The sequence below is a fragment of the Canis lupus genome, chromosome 34, assembly GCF_011100685.1.
Source record: "Canis lupus familiaris isolate Mischka breed German Shepherd chromosome 34, alternate assembly UU_Cfam_GSD_1.0, whole genome shotgun sequence".
Classification (NCBI taxonomy): domain Eukaryota; kingdom Metazoa; phylum Chordata; class Mammalia; order Carnivora; family Canidae; genus Canis; species Canis lupus.
The window spans coordinates 20,735,795-20,756,152 of NC_049255.1; the positions used below are offsets into that span (position 1 = coordinate 20,735,795).

Sequence of the window (20,358 nt, forward strand, 5' to 3'; positions counted from 1 at the left end):
CCTTGTCTCCCACCACATCCCTCTGTGCTCTGCCTCTGGCCTCACCAGATTAGTCACTTTCCCTAAGAATACCCTGGACTCCTCCTTACGGCCTTTAGAGCACATCGTGTTCCCTGGGCCTATTTTCCTTCTCCTCATTCATGGAAATCCTCTTGGGTGTTCAGGCTCAGTTGAGAAGTCATCTGCAGAGAGAGCTCTTTCAGACTCTCAGAACCACATTGAACATACTTGTGCTTTGCACACTCTTCATCCTGTCTTATGTATTTGAGCGTGTCCCTGGTGAGCCTGTGAGCTCTTTGAGAGTCAAGTCTGACTCAGCACCTCCACCTGCTAGGTCCATACACTGTGCCTTATTAAGGACAGGAGGTGCTAGCAAATGTCTGTTTTGAGCACCTGCGAATGCAGGGCACATGACATCGTGTCAGCTAACAGTTGCGCCAGAGGGGGTGTTGAGAAGCTCATTCTAGGGTTACCCGCGGTTTGTTTGATCATGAGCCCAGCCACTGGAATTCTGTTGAATTGGCCTGATATCAGCTCCCTGTTACCCTTTCTCAGGCCTGCTTCCCACATACCCAACAGATGTCTGCTTGGTGCCAGGGCTTGGAGTTTTTTATTTCACTTAAGAACATCGAGCAAGGTGGAAGTCAGGGAGGATTCTGTTTCTAATGTGAACATTTTTTAGTTTGAAGGTTCAGGCTTTGTTTTTTACCCCAGAGCTCCTTAAAATGTAAAAATAGTGGAAGAGTTTTTTCATATTTTCTGCCCTTAGCAGAACAGCTGTCCAGAGTATAGTTGTAACTGCAATGTAATAAAACCTGGGTTGTGGAGCTTGTGCTGAGGACTTGGGTTCAGGTTTTGGCTTTATTGTTTGTCATCCCCCAAACCCCAGGCAGTGGCCTGACCTCTCTGACCTTCCGTTTCTTCAGTGGACAATTGGGAAATTGTTCTTATTATAGGGTTGATGGAAAGTTTAAATGAGCTTTGGACTTTAAATTGGGATTTTCATTCCTGTTTGATTCATAAATTGGATTTGAAGGCCATTTTTTTTTCATTAGATTTTTTTTTCTTTAATTTGAGTGCAGTTGACACACGGTGTTACATTAGTTTCAGGTATATAATATAGTGATTCAACATCTTTATGTGTTATGCTTTGCTCACCGTAAGTGCAACTACCATCTGTCACCAAACCTCGCTCTTTCAATATCATTAACTATATTCCCTATGCTGTGCCTTTTCTTCTGTGACTTACTCATTCCGTTACTGGAAGCTTATACTTCTCTTCCCTTTCATCTATTGTTGCCCATCACCCCACTCCCTCCTGTCTGACAACTCTCAGTGTGTTCTCTGTATTTTAAGTCTTACTGAAGGCCATTTTAAAATAGAAGTTCCAAAAAAGTTTGCTTTTGAAGCAAAATGCTTGAACATGTAAGGTTTCACACACGTGTTTTATTTTATTTTTTGAATGACAAATGGATTTCCACACAGCGCACTTAGGGACCATACATAGCTTTTACAAGAGTCAGTTATAGTCTGCATCAATTAGAGCCACAGAATCATAAGCTTTGAGAAATTATGAAAACCTTGGAAGCCAAGGGGCCGAGCATTAATGCATGCTGCGTGTGGGCTCTGTGCAGTGCGTGCTGGAATTGGAATCCCCGGGGCAGGATTACTTAGACCCCGATGGGTAGGTGGTATTAGTGCTGTTTGGCAGACAGGGACCTTGAGCTCAGGGAGGTTAAATAATTTACACAAATCCTGTATCAAAGCATTCAGCTTCATCCTGTACTCATGGTAGCCTCTAGAAATCCTTTCCCTTTCCAGACGCGACGAGGCCTGCCTTTGTTTTGTGAATCCTTTAGCCTCTCTGTGCAGGAGCAGTTCCTGGTTCCGGACCAGATAGAGCAGTGGAAACTGGCAGTGTGGATATCCCAGAACTTGTTTCATTAATCTGGAAGAGTGTCTTTCCTGTTCCTGCCAAGGATCTGCTCATTTTGAGCACCTTTGACTAATCACTCATCAGCCTTTTCTTGTTCTTCTCTTAGGAGAGAGCTTTGCCGTGGCCCTCTCTGGTTTTGAGGTCAGGAGTATATCTGAAGGCGGCTTCATATTTCTCCTAAAAAAATTACGGGTGGAAAATAAAATTCATTGAGTATTTCCCATCATCTCCTCCAAACACAGGGCGGAGGTTAGGAGTCATGGCTGTCATCTTGGGCCTGTCACTGACCAGGCAGAGAACTTGGAGCCAAGTCCTCCTTTTCGTTTTGGGACCTCAGTGTCTTCACCTGGAAGGAGCTGAGGGCATTCCAAGGTGACTCCTGAGATTTTAAAATTCTGCATGTTTTGTGGTGTCAAAACCATCAATTTCTGCTGAGCTGCATAATCCTGCAGCTGTTTCGCTGATACTTTTCAATCTTTAGATTTAATCTATTCAACAATGTATAATTTTTTAAAGGGAAGCTTTTATAGACACTTCTGAAATATCAGGGTGGGGGGGATAAATGGATGTTAAAAAATAGAAAACAACCAATTAAATAGTATATAGCATGTAATTCTCCTTGGAAACTTACCACGAAATTGAGGAGCACTTTAACAACTGGTAATTTAAATTGCATTTGAACTCTGCTAATGGTTTGTTTGCATGGGAACTTCAATCATTTCACAGTGGTTCTTTAGCAAAACTCCTTGTTCTCTTTATGGAAGAGAAGAAAAAAAAATGATTAAAAGAGAAGTCGACTATGGAAGAGGAGACCACTGTCATTTGTGTGTGGAGGGAAGCCGCCAGGTGTGTGAGACATTGCCCTAAGGCCAAGGTGGAGAGCCTCACCTTCCAGTTTAGAGATCTGGCAAGTCCAGGGCCCTCTACTGCTGTTGTAGAAACCGCTCTGATTTCTATCTCCCTCCGCAAGGAGAGACTTAGGTTTCCAGGGGCTTGCAGGGGGGTGGTGTCTATCTTTTGTTTTCTATGAGATCGTACTGTCTGCAGGTCTGGTGTTTGCCTCTGCAAATTCCGTTCCTCAGCAAGTTGGAAATGATCCCTTAGTCATTTCAGCGGAATGGCATTGAGAATTCTAAAGTCCTTGAAGACCATCGGGTCTCAGGAAACTCATTGCTTTGCTGGGCTCATCTTGATTATGTACCATTTTCCTGACTTCCTTTCTTTTTCCTGTTGGGTCATACCGAGAGCTTCCAGTAGGTGGTCGGAGACTTGGATGTGGAAGTTGTGGGTTTTGTTCTAAAGCTGATTGTGTGACCAGGGGCAAGTCCCTCTGCCCATTGAGTTTTGGTGTCCTCCTCTGTCAATATGACTCTAACTGGGTCCATGGAGCAAACCCTGGGCTGTCTGCCACTACCTGTGGCTCCTGGAGTGGCCACCTCCTTACTCTGGCCTCAGCTTTTCCCTCTGTCAGTTGGAACAGTTAAGGTGGGCCATTTTTAAGGTTCCTTCCAACTTTGAGCCGATCGCAGTATTTGAGGACTGAATGAGATGATATACACAAATCAATTTCATGGTTGGTTAAATAATGTTTAAAATGACAACAATGAAAATGGGAGTAGTGGTTTTTCTGGTATGTGGATTCCTCCAGCATATACAAAGCACACATTTTTAACAGCCTACTGCCTTGGAATACTTGTCTTTTGGAATATGTACTGCATAATCCTTAGCAAAATAGTAATAAGTCTTAATGAAATAAAACTTGTAATGAGGGCTTACCTGGAAGTGTCAGGATTGTCCAGCTCTCTGTTGCTCACTGGCTGTCATTTTTTTAGACAGGGAAACTAAGGTTCAGAGGGGTCACTCAGTCCCACAGTTAGAAATTTGTCCCCAGGGATGATTGGATGGCTCAGTGGTTGAGTGTCAGTAAAATCTTTAAAAAAAAATGAGTTTGGAAACATTTCCTTTTTTTTTTTTTTTTTTAAGATTTATTTATTTAGTCATGAGAGAGACAGGGAGACAGAGGCAGAGACATAGGCAGAGGGAGAAGCAGGCTGGCTCCCTGTGGGGAGCCCGATGCGGGACTTGATCCCAGGAACCCGGGATCACAGCCGCCTGAGCCAAAAGCTGACACTCAACCACTTAGCCACCCAATCTTTGTCGTTGAGATTTTGCTATTAATTTTTTCTTGGTTAAAGTGTGAATATCTAACTATTGATCTCTTTCCCCACTGCGATGATGATGAAGTTGTTTTTCAGAAGAGCTGGGTTGCCTGAAAACTCCTTTCAATGATTCTGTGACAGATTGGTGCAAGAGAAGTGCCAGAAGCTGACTGGGGGCTTAGCAGGTAGAGAGGGAAGCCATCAAATTTGCGGGCTTCAAACCTGGCATTATTCCTCATATGGCCTAGTTAGTTCATAAAGCTGGAAAGTTCTAAAGCTGGCAAGTTCCTAGAGATTTGGTGTGTGTGTGTGTGTGTGTGTGTGTGTTTAAAGATTTATTTATTTTTAGGGAGAGGGTTGGGGGACGGGCGGAGAGAGAGAGAGAGATCCAAGAACGCTGAGATCAAAAGTTGAAATCAAAAGTTGGCTGCTTCACCAACTGAGACACTCAGGTACCCAAGAGCCTAGAATTTGTAAGCAACCCCCCCTCTCCCATTTTCCACAGGTGGAGACATTGAAGCGCAGAAATACAACTGAAGACAAAATCCACTCACCTGGTTCTCGTTTGAGGCCTTTTCTTATTGTTTTCCTGGGCACTCATCAGAGGGAAGGTATTTTTCCTCAATTGGTGAGTCCTATGAAGAACGGAAGACTTTTCTTTTATACACAATGACCATGTTTAATGAGTCTAAAAAAATCCATGGTTTCCATTGAACACATGGGCACTGGATGCCGGGATGGAGTAAGAATTAGAGAGGAAACACAATCTTCTTTCTTTTGATCTTGAGTTGATTTCACTGACAATGGACAGAATAGAACAATGCTCATAAAATGTGTGGCAAAGCAGAGGCAGGACTCTGCTCTTGGAAGGAACATGAAGAGAAATTGGAAGAAAATTGGGGGTAGTGATGAGTTTGGATTGCCAATAATTGTTTTGCTTCCTTCTTTCTCCTTTGGCATGGAGGGAAGGGTTCTTGAAATTGAAGAACCAAAATCAAGATGTCAATGAACAGTGTTATGGGCGTTTGTGAGGAAAGAAAAGTTGTATTGTCGAGTGATTCTTGTTTACCTCCACACGAGATACTTCTGCCATCTCATTTTATTTTCACAAAAGTCCTTTGAAGTAGTAGGGGAGGCTAGATTTGCTCAGGCAAAGGGTGAGACCTGTTGTCTTAAGGGTCTGCTGGAGTTCCACTGGGATCCGATTCCATACTTAGAAAGGGGGGTCGCGAGCAAAGGGAAGCTTTCCCTTCAGTTTTGAAATACTTCTGAGTTCCACAGGTAGAAGAGAACATCATGTTCTAGAAAATAGGAGTGGTGAAAAGAATAGCGGTGTGGGCCGCCCTTGGCTGGACAGAGATCTGAGGAGAACAATGAGAGAATTCTGGGAAAAGCTTCCATTTAGAATTTGAGATCTGAGATCTCCATTCCGAGGACCTGTCCCTGTGTGTCCTAAGCACTGGCTGTATACTGGGTAAATAATATGCCTTGCCACGTTTATGGTATAGTTTTTCAAAACAGCAGATGCTGTAGTGGTTGATAAAACCTAACCTTATTTAAAAGTGTGACAGAGTTTATGGTTACATTTTGTCACCTTTTCTTAATCAATGTCTCTTAAAACAACAACTGACCTTCTGTGTGCCAGTAGATCTGCATAAGATAAAAGACTGGCAACTACTGCTTCGATCCTTAAATACCTTACTTAGCTTATTAAATTTCACGCATGGTCTTGAATGTTTTGCCCTGAGCATACACTTTAAGAATCAAATGTGAATCTTTGTTTCCTGCTATACTTCCTGAGTTTTTTCAGTGTTTAAAATGAAATTGTGATTAATATGAAGACTTTTACTTGGATTAAAAACCAACCAACCAACCACACATCAGTGTGTGATGACAGAATGGGAGAGAGCACATAAGCAGGAGGAAGCTGGAAGACACTCAGGAGTTTTTGTTGTCCGTAAGCTAATTGTGAACCAATAGTGGCTCATGTCTCCTAAAATGCCAGTGCAGCCTGGGACTGCGTGAAATAGAGTATGGCCTCTAGAACACGGTGGATGAGGGATCGTACTGGAAACCTGCACATCCAGTGGTGAGGTGGGCTTCGGGGCCAGGACTCAGCTCTGTTTCTCTCTTACTACTCCTTGCTCTGCCTTCTCTGTGTTGGCTTTAACCTTGGATGTTTCACTCTGTGGTCAGGAGATGGCTTCCTGCTGCATCCTGGGCTCTAGCCCTCCTCTTGCCTGGAAGAGGAAGAGCCTTTTGTACCAGGTCCCCATGGCCCTGGGTTACATACTGTGCATTCCTGCACAGTCACTGAGGCCAAGAGGATGGGACTGTGCTAAATGGCCTGTGCATTGGGCTCTCCTCTGGAATTGAGTCTGATGACAGTCACACGCAAATTTCATGGCAGCTACATGGCATAGAAGAGCGGTCCCTCAAAGAATATCTGGGTTCTGCTACGAGGTGGTGAGAACCACCATCTAACGCTATTTGGGTGATTGTGAGCTTTCTTTCTCCCTTCCTCACAGACCTCCTCTAGAGTGTTGGACTTTATTGCTTTGTCCTCTGAAGGGGACATTAGCCAGATGGACTGTCTACACAAGAAAGCTCTCAGGACTAGAAGTGATTTCTCACCAGGAACTGTTATAGGAATGAGACTCCACTGGAGAGGGCAGGATGCAGGGCACATGTGATGATGGCCTTTGTGAACATAAAACCTGGTCAGAAGAGGGACAGCATCTCTTGTTCACAAGGGCATTGGGATCTCTAGCACATGACAGGGGCACAGTGCATTTTCATGGATAGAAAGAATGAATCTAAAGGTAGTGAGTGTCCCTTTCTCCAAGAGCATTCCATCAGACCTTGGCCATTCTCTGTTGGGGAGTTTTAGGAAATCTAGCAGAGATGAGGCTGGCTGCATGGCTCCATGAGAATGAAGCAAATGACTGACAGAATGAGTCTTTTGGGGCCAGAATGGCTCAAGAAGTTTGTGAATGCATAGAAAGGCAGTGAGTATAGCAGGGTGGGGTGTCAGAGGTCTGCCAGTTATCAGATGTGCCCCCCGCCCCCAGAAAAACAACGTCCCCCTGCCTTCATTTCCCTGGTCTGGGAATTAGGAAAGATAACCATTGCTCTATGTGCTTCCCATGTTTGCTTAGAGCACATGGGTTGATAGATGCCGACTTGTTTTGCAGACTATACAGTGTGGTACGTACATGATAGATTATTACAGTTGTGTTCTTCTTTAGTTTAATGGCTCATCTTGAATATAATGAAAAATGAGACCATGTAAGGTGTAGTCCCCAGCACGGTGCCTGCTACATGGTATATGCTCAGTGTATGTTCTTCCTTCCAACCTTGCAACCCCAACGTCACCATCGGATGGACACTGATTTGTCCTCAGTCTTGGAACGGAGCTAGATCTGGAACCTTGCTTAATGGTAATGGTTGGAATTGAAATGAGATTGTATACTATTATTACTTTGCATATTTGATTTTGCTCTAGGGTAGCAGGAGGTGGAAGGTGGGAGAATTGGGAGACTGAAGAAGTCTCCATGCTTGAGAAATCCCTTAGAAATTACAGTCTAGCTGTTTGACTCTAGCTTTGTTTGATTAGATAATCACGAACTTTCTGCTCTAGGCGTCACCAGCCCAGTGGGAGTCAGGAAGGAAATTATTTTCCCCTGTTGATACTAGTGTACAATTGTTGACGGCAGCCAAGGGCTTTCATTTTTAATATTTCCTCTTTGATACTTAGAAGGATCAGGTATTAGTCTGTGCCGGAAGCAAAGCAACGGTCACTTCCGCCGGAGGTGAATGTCTTGGCTCCCTACAATTACTCGGTCAGGTGGTTTCTGGGCATGAGTGACCATCTGCTGAGCCAGCTTTCATTGCTTTTTATGTTATTGCTTCAGAAATACAAAAGGACTTGCTGGGTCTGAGCAGGAACCCATCCAGCCACCTAGGGTCCTGTGGTTGTTCTGTAACCCAGGGATGTCTTGTAGGAGATGTTTGCTATCCATGAAAGTCAGAGGTAGAGTGCTCTCTTCTCTCTCTCTCTTTCTCTCTCATTTCCTTCCTCCTAATTCCATATTCTTCTACTTCCTGACTTCAGTACAGTGGAGATACTTCTGTTCTGTGTTGTGTAGAGCCCTGGGAGGTCAGAGGAATTCTCAGGTTCTCCTACTTGGATTCCTGTGTGGTAGAAGGGCTCTGATGCCTAATGGATTGGGGGCCCCATGAATCCTTGATAGATTGCTGCCAAATATCTACCCCTGGTTCATAGACTGTGTGCTCGTGCTCTGCCCTGATCTACTGTTTGTCTGGAAGTCAGTAAACCTCAAGATCTTTAGGACACTACAGTGAATTAGGCACAGTTCCTATCCTGGAGAAGCCTATACACTACTTGGAGAGAGAGATATACACATAAGAAAAGCACATTAGAAAGAAGGGTATTGTTTACAGCACACATTTATTAATCACCAAATCTGTTTCAGGGCCCATAGGGATGCTTGGGAAAATGGAGGTAAGTTAGCCTTGGGTCTCATGGGGCTTATTTGAAAGGTTGGGAGGGTGGGAAGAATTGAGACTGTTGAGAAAGGTTTCCAGGAGGAGGAGATCTGATCTCAAAACCAGTGAGTGAGCCACGGAGACTTATAGCACAAGCTCAGAGTGCTGGCAGGGTACTCCTGTGGACATCACTTGGCCCACTGAGGCTGGGCAGGTTCTGAACCTATGTAGCTGATCGCACAATATGGTTGGGCAGGTAAGGAGTCTTTCACCTTCCAGGTGGGGTTCCGTCTCCATTTTATTTCCTGTCAACATGCTGCAGCCAGAAGTGTCATGTTGACTTCGAGCTGCACTGACATTATTTCTGTGTTCCTCTCTGTGTGGCCAGAGGATGCCTGAGTATGTGTCACTAAGTGGGAAAGCATCTCTGCATTGAGAGCAGTGAGGGAGGGCGGGCAGGGGTTTCTCTCAAGAATTCCTGATAGCTAATCTCTTGTAGTCTCTTTCCGGGGCCTCCTGAAAAATGGTGGAGTTGGTAGGGACCAGGACTGGGCCTCTCCTACTGGGCTGCTATCTTTGTTATCTACTGCTGCCTAACAAACCCTAAATTTAGTGCTTACACAAGGACCATTTATAATCTCACACTGTCTGTGATTTAGGCCTTGGGAGCAGCTTAGATGGGAGGCTCATAGCCTCTCCCGAGGTTGCAGTCTAGGTGTCTGCTGGCCTGTAGTCTCATCTGAAGGCTCAGCTGGGGAGGACCCAGCCCTAGGCTCACTCACAATCACTGGCACAGTTTAGGTCCTCATAGGTTGTTGACCTGAGGCCTCAGTTCCTTGGCAATGGGCTGAAGGCGGCCTTCATTTTTTTTGCCACAAGGCCTTGCCATAGGGCAGATCACAACGTGGCAGCAGCCTTCCCTCCAAGCAAGTGAGCAAGAGTGAATCCCTCAGATGCAAGCACATAGCCTTTCTGTAACTTCATCCTGGAAATGGCACCCCTTTCTTCTCCCTGATTCTGTTTGCTCAAAGCAAGTCACTAAATCCAGCCCACACTCAAGGGGAGGGATTGTACAAGGGCATGAATACCAGGAGATGGAATTCTAGGGGGCTGTCTTAGGGGCTGTCTACACAGATGCCCTAAATTAGACGATGGGAGCAAGAGTTACATGGAACCACTGAAGAAACTGAGCACACCTCTGTGGGCCAGCCTTACTTGAGGACTTTTGGGAGAGAACTCCATTTAAAATCTGAATAAAAGTGGTGATCTATGACTGTGCAGGATGCAAACACGGCATGCATGGCTTTTCAGTGGAAGCACACAAGTTTTCAAAGAATGCTGTACCCTCAAACCTCCACATTTTTACCCTCCCTAGCAGTTAGAGCTACTTTGGTAGAGGTGCTTGAATGTTTTTGCTTGAGCTTTTGCTGTACAGGTGAGATGCCAAGACCTAGAGAGGGGACGCTCCTTTGACTGAGGCTCCTTTGACTCTGGTCCAGAGCTTTTCTTCCACTTTCTGTGCACCGCCTCTGCTTTAGAATCAGTCTATACCAGTACTTGGCATATTTCCTCTTCTTTTTGCCACCTCTGTTCTGTCCCAAAAAACAGATTAGGTTGAAATTTGGAGTCTTGAGCCTTCAGCTTGTTCCTTTAGTTAAATTTCAGGGCCTCCATCTCCTGTTGGGTCATGTCGTGTCCCCAAAAGTTGCATAAATCAGTGTTACTTGGCTCAGTGTGTCTCTGCAGTTTGAATAACATTTGTATTAAGAACAGTGAGCTGATACAAAACATTGCTGTGGGGCTGACAGGATCAGACACAAAACCTCAGCCAGTACCTTCTGTCTGGCAGAAAGTTCTTTCCTAGAGCATCTGCCCCCCCCGCTCCCTTCAACTGAACTGTCTTGTATAAAACCAAGTGCAGCAGTCCATTTTATAGAAGATGGCAGGTTCCCTTAGAGTCATCCTTCACATTCCTAAAAAATTAATGGCAATGGAAGACTTAAAATTATGGTCAAGCTCATTAGTAGCCCTGTAGCCAAAAGAAGGAAAGCCTGCTTGGGTCAGGAAGACTGTCACTGGCCAGAGTGTTAATACTGCTCCCCAGCTCCATGACCCTTTTTGATTCTCAATTTTTTTTTTTTTACACTATTAATGCTTTGACAGTGTTGCTGGTCTATTACTTAATTTTTACTGAAAGTCCATAACAGGAAATAGTTTTGATGGGGTGATGGTTGACAAGGTACAGCAGAATTTGGAAGAGGAAGATTCTCATGTATTAGCTGCCTCATCTTACTGAAGCCACCTAATCGTTTTTAAAACTGGTTTCCATCTTTGAAAACCTGGTGCAAATAGCAGCTGCCTCGGATTCTTTTGTGTTCATAAAGCAGCATAATGTACACAGAGTACCTGCCGAGTACAATACGTAGTGCATAGCTGGTTCCCGCTAAACATTAGTCCGTGCTCTCCATGAGAGGCTGTAAGTGCTGGAAATCACTCTTGGTTCTGTGCTTTGTCCCCCCTTTGCCCTGTCCCGTTGGCTTGGACCAGACCTGCAGCATTTGCTTGTGTTGTCCCAGAATACGCAGAAGCCTTCATGATTATACTTTTGCTCAATGACTCCCAAGACATAAATACAGACATCGTAACGTGCTCATATTTTCTGGTATTTGGGACTATAGTAGCTCTGAGAACAAAATATTCACAAAATGTGTTTCACGAGCAAGGACTTTTGGGCACCAGTACTTGAAAAGTAAATGTTGCTTTTAATGACAACAATGGTCTGGTCCAGAGGATGGGCTCCACTCAGCTGCCATCAGCCACCTCTTCGTAAGTGGAAGCTTCTCCGGGGCTGCCCAGCACTGACCGTCTTTGGTTCCTCTTCAGACTTCTTTAGGATGACATCACCTCACCCTGCTTCAATGGCGACTGACTTGAGTTATATCAGTTATTAAAAATGATCTAATATTTCCCTTTTAAATCTAGGGCCCTGGCTCATTCTATGATTAAGCTAGTGATTTATTTATAATATGGTACGAGACGGCTGCAGCCACTCTATGATGTAATCTAAGAATGACATGAAAACAAAATAGGCTTTTACATAATGAAAGTGTTCCTGTAATACATTTTATAGCAAGGCTTTTTTTTCCCCCATTGAGAATGGAGAGAGATTCTTGCCTTTCCTCCCACTCCTTCCTTATCTTCTTTTCCCATTTATAAGTCTTAAGGCCTTGAAGTCAATTAAAAAAAAAAAAAAAAGAACCAACGATCCAGGAGCATTGGAAACACTGCACAGATTCTGGTTTGCTCTTCTAATCTTGTCTTATCATCTCCTTTGCTCTTCTCCCCATGGTCACCATGGCTGCTGCTCTGCCCAACGGCCTGTAGCCTCACCCTTCCTTTGCTTGTGCTGTTCCTACTACTGTTAATGCCTCCATGATCCTGAATTTTCTTCTGCTGAAGTCAGATGCACTGTACTGGTTCCTACAGATAGCAGTCTTTTGCAGGCTGGTTCAGATGCACCTCTTTGTCTAAGCCTTCTCTGAAGCTTCTGTCCCCTACTTAGAAACTTCTTTCTGATAGAACTCCATGCAGTGGCAAGCTCCCCATCCCCATGTTAAGGCATATTCACAGCATATCAGAGTTAGAAGACACAGAAATGATTTAGGGGAATGGGGAAGGGGCTTCTGTAGTTCTGGTTCTGCCCTTGACACACTCGTAGCCCACCTCTGAGTGCCAGTTTCCCCCTCTGAAGAATGAGTGGTTTGTATTTCATTTCATGGAGTCCCTTGGGGGTACTGGTAGTGGCTCCTTAAGATGATGTGTTGAAAAGGATTCCAAAACTGTATCCTGATGGAGGGGAAATAGTCCACGATTGTGTAGCAGTATCTGCCGTGGCTGTGGTTGGTGAAAGGAGGGTGGAGGCATCCAAGAGGTCTCTTGGTTACTTTTGGACTGGATGATTTATGGAGCTCTTTTTCTCTTTAACCTTCTGGGATGCTTTGATTTGGTGACTTGAAGGGGTGTCTTGCCCAAGGTCACACAGCTAGTAGTGGCTAGAATCCAATTTCAGGTTTCGAGATGGTTAAAAACATATATTCTAATCTCACATTTATCCATGTAGGCTGGCTGTGGGAGTTGAGAAGCTGGGATGAATAAGACTAGAGGGGCCCTGGTTTATTGAAGGCACAAGACTCCCTCAAATCTGTATGTCCTTGGGGTAGGGTAGGGCCAGGGGATACCTTTCACCTCTTTGTCTTCTTTGCTTCCAAAGAGTTGTCATGTCATACAATTTTATTTATGTCAAATGTGGCATTTTAAGGTCAAAGTAAGAAAGTAAGGTGACTTTTCTGGGGTCTTCTTGGGTCAGCGTTCACAGAGTTAGCCATGGAATCTTTTGGATCCTCAGCGCCTCTCTCCTTGATCCCAGAGAAAATGCTTATCTCTTAGCAGAATGCTACATTGCCTAGACTCTCGGTCAGTTCCAAATGACAAAGGGTCCCTAGAACAGTGAGAGAGAGAGAGGGAAGTTTTGGATCGCTGATGGCACTAGAAACCAGAGCCTTTTGAGAGATGAAAGAAGGAACTGGAAGTGGTTAGTGTGGAGAAGAGAGAAAGGGGATGGAGGAAGACAGAGTAGAGTGGGACTCTGCCATGGAAGGGGATGCAAACTCAGTCTTTGTGACCTCAGAAGGAGCTCTGGAAGCAGAGGGTGGAAGCAACAGAAAGACATATGAAGGAGGACTTAATATTATGGGGAGACCAGTGCAATGTGGAATGTACCATTTTGAGGTGTTTGACCTCAGGTTATGCTACAGGTATTTCGGTGGAGGCTGAGACTGATGGGTCCTTTGTAGAGGGAATAAGAGATTGGACTGAGTGTCCATTAAGGCTCTCCCTGTCCGGAGAGTCTGGAATTTTCTGGAGGCACGTTTTATGTGCATCTAAATAATTCCATTTTAAAATGAAGACTATGGAGGAAAGTGATTCTTCCTTTCGCCATGGTCTTGGCACACATAAATGCTGACTTATCTTGGGCAATCTTTTGTTTCACTTAGCATTATTGATGAAGGAAAGCAGGCTGACTGTGGATGTCATAGTACTTTTTTTGCACCGAGTGTATTTTTGAGGATGATTTCTGTACTTTTTCAAGGTATTTCCAGAGAATTCTGTTCTGTTGGCCTCCCTCAGTCTTCCCTCCCTCACTGTCAACGGTTTGCTTTTTCTGTACTGTCAGTGTACTTTGTTTATACATCCAGTGGAACATTCGTGTCACTTAGCTCTGCTACCTAAGTAGAGTTTCAGTCTTCCTTCTTTACTAGATTATAGAAGCTTCTTAAGAGCATGAATCTTGTCTTATTCCGTAAGAGGACCTAAGGTGCCTAGGGCAGTGGTTTGCCTATAAAATGATGGCTCATTAATTTAGCAAGTATTTATTGAGCATCTGCTGTGTCATAGACACTATTCCAGGTTCTCTGAACAAAATCAGACAAACCTTCTATTTGATGGAGATAGTCCATATATAGATTAATGCAAAAACATATAATATTTCAATTGTAATCTATATTCAGAAGAAAAATAACACAGGTTAAGGGCACGGGGTGGGGAGGACACAGATTTAAATTCATTGGCCTGAGAAATTGTTCCTGATGAGGGTCCACGTGAGCCCAGACCTGAATGAAGTGAAGCAGTAAGCCAGAGCTAAGAGGAGGAAGAATGTTTCAGGTGGAGAGAAAGCAATCGCAAAGGCCCTGAGGCCGAGGCCTGCTTGGTACACTTTGGAAAAACGAGGAGGCCGGTGTGGCTGGAGTGGAGTGCTCGGTTGGAACAATATAGGAGAGGAGCTCACCCATGCTCATAAAAATCATTGCAACAACAAATACTTGTTAATAAGCACCTGTTGAAGATTCTCAGAAAAAAAAATGCCTTTGTGATTTAGAGAATCCGCAGAAGTCTAACAAAAGGATGACAAAAGGTATCTCTGCTTTTTAGCTTTAAGATGCAAGGGCAGTAGGTGGGCGCTGGGACCTTAGCAGTGCACAGCTCAGAACAAGTCCAGATGCAAAGGGTCCTGGTTGCCCTGACGGAGGACTCTCCTCTTTGATTCTCTGCTCCTGTGACAGGCACACCTGCAGGGAGGCTGGGGCAGATGGGCAATTGCACGCCTAATCACCCATTCAGGCACCCACTTATTTGTTTTCCGCATGCAAATATGGGTTTTTTGCAGATGGATTTAATATATTTGTTGCTTCCTCATTTTATTTAAAACAAAACAAACGACCAACCATGTCAGTTGAGGGCAACAAATAGAAACATGAGTATTACGGTCTTGCTGTGTGTGCTGATTACACGGCTGAAAGGGATCCTAGGCAAATCAGTGTTTTCTGTGCGCGTTGATATTATTATTTTATATTCTGTCATTATTACTGTCATTATTGTTAAACAAAAAACAGATTTAAAGAGGGAAGTGGCATTCTTTTTCCTAAATCATTTTCTCAATATTTTAGGCTTCGTATTTTTACTGTGTGGTTTCCAGTTTGACCTTTTTATAAAATTTTCTGAACTTCTGGACCATTGTTTAAAAAAGGGCATCGTGGAATCTCCAAAGGCTACTGGCAGGTGGTGCCTGCAACTTCTTTAGCCTGAAAATAAACAAATAAACAAGCACAAAGTAGGAGTATTTGCCCCTATTGATGTGCTATTATTATTTGTTGTGCAAGATCATGCAAAAAGTCACTTCCATCTATCTGAGAGCCCGTAGGTCAACAGCAATACCAGGTAGAGGTCTTTGGTGGGTGTTTGGTTTGATTTGCAATTACATTTCAGAGCTCTAGAGTAGGATGTCCGAATTCTTAGATACTTTGGCAAACTCAGGGAAACTCAGGCCTGGGGAGGTAAAATGACTTATTCAAGGTCTCAGAGAGGGAGAGGTAGAGATTGGACTTGGGCAGCTGGAACTCTGGCAGATGGCTGCCCCTCGGGCCTGGGGTGATGAAGACATTGCTGGAAAACCCACAGGAGAAGTCATCTCAAGGTGAGGTCTGTGTGCAAATGATGTCTACAGGTCTTGTTTCTCTCTCATAGCCTAACTTAAAAAATCCTTTTGGTATCAAGCCTTAAGCAGAGAAGCAGCAGTGGAGAATGTGGATGTGAATGGCTTGTAGCTTGCCTGATAAGGCTATGGACTGTGTAAGAGTCAGTGTGTGTGTGTGTATGTGTGTGTGTGCGCGTGTGTGCACATGAGAGCCTGGGGTGCAGATGGGAAGACTTGGAGGGAGAGGGCAGACCATTGACAGTAGGAACTTCTTAATTAGGCACAGAATTTTTGAGCTAGAGGGAAGGGTAAAACTTACTGAATTTGACTGCTTTATTTTGTAGAGGAGGAAACTGATATCCAGAGTGGTTGAGAGCCTTGCCCCAAATCATTCAACTTTAATTGAGTACTTAAAATATCAAAGCAGCAACATCCTTTGATAGAAACTTTTATTTGGGGAAGTACCAGTCATCACTATCAAATCATACTTACTATTAGCCAGTGAGCCTGCTCCAATGAGATGGAGTGTCTGCATGTTTTTTTTTTTTTATTTTTAAAAGATTTTATGTATTTATTTATGAGAGATACACAGAGAGAGGAGACATAGGCAGAGGGAGAAGCAGGCTCCCTGCGGGGAACCCGATAAGGAACTTGATTCCAGGACCCCAGGATCACGCCCTGAGCTGAAGGCAGATGCTCAACCCACTGAGCCACCCGGGTGCTGCATGGGGTTCTTTCTTTAGATACAGTTTGGGCAGGAGGAGAATGTCAGGGGCTGCAAGGGCTCCAAATGTGGGCTTTCTCTCTTCTTGCAGACCTCACAGATACCTAATGAGGCACCACATAGATGCTTATGACCTCCCCAATGGCAAACTTACAAATGATCCTCTGAAAAAATTAAGATTGGTGATCAAGACCAGTTAAGTAACATTTTATGGATCTTTTATATATTCTTTTTTTTAAAATTTTTTTTATTTTATTTTTTTTTTATTTATGATAGTCACATAGAGTGAGAGAGAGAGAGAGAGAGAGAGGCAGAGACATAGGCAGAGGGAGAAGCAGGCTCCATGCACCGGGAGCCTGACGTGGGATTCGATCCCGGGTTTCCAGGATCGCGCCCTGGGCCAAAGGCAGGCGCCAAACCGCTGCGCCACCCAGGGATCCCGATCTTTTATATATTCTTGAATGAATGACCTTTTCACCTTTATTTATGTATTTATTTCTGATTTATAAAAGAGATTTATTTGTTTGAGAGAGAGAGAGAGCGTACAAGTGGGAGGGACCGAGGGAGAGGGAGAGAGAATCTCAAGCAGACTTCCCTGAGTGTAGAGCTGGACGGGGGGCTCGATCTCATGACCCTGAGATCATGACCTGAGCCAACATCTAGAGTCCATTGCTTCACTGACTGCACCACCCAGGCGTCCCATCCCTTTCACTTTTAAATGTCAAACATTAGGATGCTGGATTTATAGGGTATGTATGCAGAGACCAAGGCAGTATTTGTGTTGGCGGCCTGAGAGGAGGACGATCTCTATGTATGAAAAGGGCAAACTTTTGTCAGGGACCCACTGAGAGAGGCTTCCCGTTGTGTGTAGTGGCTGCAAGAATGATAAATGGCCCTGGGGACAGGCTTCACATGGAAGGCTTCTAGAGGGCAGAAGGTAGCGAGTGAGGAAAGGGCTTTTTTTTTAAAGATCTTATTTATTTATTCATGAGAAATGGAGAGACAGAGAGGCAGAGACACAGGCAGAGGGAGAAGCAGGCTCCATTCAGGGAGCCCGATGCGGGACTCGATCCCGGGTCTTTAGGATCACACCCTGGGCCGAAGGCAGCGCTCAACGGCTGAGCCCCCCAGGCTGCCCAGGAAAGGACTATTGACATGGCATGAGTTCAACCTGCTGTGCCTGCTGTCTGTGCAGGGTGTCCCCATTGCTCTTTGCTCCGATGTACCTGTGGGACAGGTTTGCTCCCCACTGTCCTGGACAGTCCCAGACACCGGTTGTAGCCTCTGGGTCTGTGTCAGACACAGCGTGTCGGTCTGTGTCTCTCTACATCTCGTGTTTTTCTCTTCTCCCCTACCAGCCCCTCCCCACCTCCCCTTTGAAAAAAAAAAAAAAAATCATCCGAATTATTTGAAGGTTTATGTATGTTGATTTTTTTTTTTTTGTATTTTGTAACTAATTTGTTTCTCGTTCTTTTTTTTTTTTTTTTTGTTTCTCGTTCTATCTGAAGCTAATTCCGTTTTTGCCAGGCCACACTGTAATATACTTGAATTCTCTTTGGCCCTGAGTTCTTTTTTCTTTTACTCAAGAAAATGTTTTATCCTTTTCTCCTCGGACCTCCAGCTTCCTTGTCCACACGGCCAAGCTATTTTTGAAGAATCTTTAGGGAGTTATTGACTTTGTTAGAACTACTACTAGAGCAGCAATTCTGAAGACCGAATCCGGCATTTAACTTGCCTTTCCCGAAATAATTTATTTCTACTCCAGCTTCAAGGAGTAGCAGTGGGGAATAGGGCATTCTGAAAATAAGAAAAACATGCCAAAGGAGTCGCTGATTTCCAGCGGGGCACATGGAAAAAAGGTTTTCGTTTCAGTGACCTCTCTGCTCATTGGAAAACTCTGGGCTGGTGGATTTCATGATCCCGAGACTCTGGGCCGCTCTCGAGTTACAGGGGGTGATGAGGGCACATCGCGGGGTGGAGGATGCTCTCCTCGGGCCCGTGGGGGTGTGGAGACATGCTGTGCTTTGGCATCAAGACCCAGCGTTTCTTCCAGTCGGGTAAGGTTTACGGACTGGCTCTACCGAGTGCCCAAGTACGCGGAGATGTACAGAGTGCAGGGAGCCAGACTTAATATGGGTTAAGTTGTAGGGTGGCTGTCTGGCCAAACCCGGTGATTCCTACTGGATTCGTTCAGCATATGGACAGACACAGGCCCGTTTCCCGTTCGGCCCTCCCCCCAACCCTGAGTTGACAGTGTCTTTATTCGATTCTTTCTTGCGCTCCCATCTACATGGTATTATTGAGAATAGCACACTTAAGAAGAGGCTGGGGATTGCTGACCTCTGACCCCGGTCCTGCCACAACCACCTGTGGAACTAGTCACAGACATTTTCATTTACTCAACAAATATTTAAATGAGCACTTTTTACACTTCAGGTACCAGGGATACGAAAATGTGTAAGACACGGTTCTTACCTTCGCTGCTTTCGGTCAAGGGTAGGGAGGTCAGTACACAAATAGAACGTGAACGTGAAGTGACTTCTCCTTTTGGGTCTCCCTTTTACATAGCAAAGGGCCAGAGCTGAATTAGATGATGGCCCCAAGGTCCCTTCTGAGGCTAGTGGGGCATCATCTGTGCAGGATTCATCGAATATCCGAAAATCGCTTGTTTAATGGAGAATTAGCCCACATTTCCCCTTTCTCCCCAGTTTATAGGGGGTGGTGCTGAAGATGAGGGAGGCAGTATCGACAAAGTGCTTTAATAAGCAAGTTACAGAAAGACATGATATAGGTTCGAGGCGTTATTATTAACAGCAAAATGAAAACAAGGGCTGATGTTTTTAGAGAGAGAACAGATGGTTCTTTTGTTTGGAATTTGAGTATAAAGGAGAGGAAAAAAAAGAAGATACTTGCCATATTGTTTAGGCCCTGAATGTGAGTGACTTTAAAATGCCAAAACAATCTGGTGAGGAAAGTCCCATGGATTCAAAATAGCTCCTACACTGATCAAACTATAATTAATTTAACAACAACAAAAAATGACAGTACGAAAAATCCTAATAAGAAATGCCACGGTGACAATTGACACAACCTAACAAAAACTCCCGTTTTTGCGTCAGCTCTAGAAACTTAGTTTTTCCCCGTGTTCAGGAGTTCCACCACACAGAGGAACAAATTAGTGGGAACTGATTTAAAACTGTGTTTCTTTCTCAAGTTGTCCCCCCTCCCCCCCGGCCCCCCGCCGAGTTATTTCAGTTTTCCATGACTCATAAAGGAAACCTTCAGGATTCGCAAGAAATTGGCACTCCTCTCCTACCTTTGCTGTTGGATACTAATCGAATGATGGGAGCTGGGGTAGTTGAATGAGAAAGCAAACCTCAAAGGACTCTGGGGGCATCACAGAGGGCAGGGGCTGGGAAGGGCCTTTGAGAAGTGTGAGAGATGACCTTGAAATGACTTTCTTTTCTCTTTCTTTCTTTCTTTCTTTCTTTCTTTCTTTCTTTCTTTCTTTCTTTCTTTCTTTCTTTCTTTCTTTCTCTTTCTTCTTTCTTTTCTTTCTTTCTTTCTTTCTTTCTTTCTTTCTTTCTTTCTTTCTTTCTTTCTTTCTTTCTTTCTTTTCTTTCTTTTTTTTCTTTTTCTATCAGTCTGTATGATATAAGGTTAATGAATGTATCCTTTTGGCAGCATGCTTGCCCTCTGATGGCCGGTCACTCGTGAGCTGATGGAAAATGTGGACTTTGAGCATGAGCTCATGGGCCACCCAGCTGGGGGCATTTAGTAAAATGTGCGGCGAGACCTTTCTTCCAGGTGCTCTCTGACCCGTGCTGTGAGTGGGCCTCAGTTTCCCCATAGTGGAAGAAAGAGGTTCTTAGCATATTCATTCTGACACTGATCTGAATTCAGGTCTGCATCCTCTCCTAGAGAGCTATAGGAAGGCTGGGGATGGCTTTTCATATGAGAGTGTTTAAAAAACAAAAAACAAAAAACCTTCTCAAGACAA

The 20,358-nt window shown here is 44.4% G+C and overlaps 1 protein-coding gene and 1 long non-coding RNA gene across 4 annotated transcripts in view; one reads left to right on the forward strand and one right to left on the reverse strand.

Annotated features, from left to right (window-relative positions):
- Positions 1-1,432: 1,432 nt before the first annotated feature.
- Positions 1,433-5,453, reverse strand: LOC102156936. The gene is made up of 3 exons (XR_005383900.1): positions 4,650-5,453; positions 2,568-2,689; positions 1,433-2,113 (listed from the first exon to the last, which is right to left on the reverse strand). It is a non-coding gene; the product is annotated as an uncharacterized LOC102156936 (long non-coding RNA).
- The window catches only part of LOC478670 (LIM domain containing preferred translocation partner in lipoma), a 603,162-nt gene continuing 587,456 nt past the window's right edge, over positions 4,653-20,358 (forward strand). The window contains exon 1 of one of the 3 annotated variants that reach the window (XM_038583676.1): positions 4,653-4,723. The gene's annotated coding sequence lies outside the window, so the exon portion shown is untranslated. Of the gene's footprint in view, positions 4,724-5,503; positions 5,570-20,358 lie in introns of those variants that run through there. The other 2 variants (XM_038583674.1, XM_038583673.1) reach the window with 2 other exon arrangements.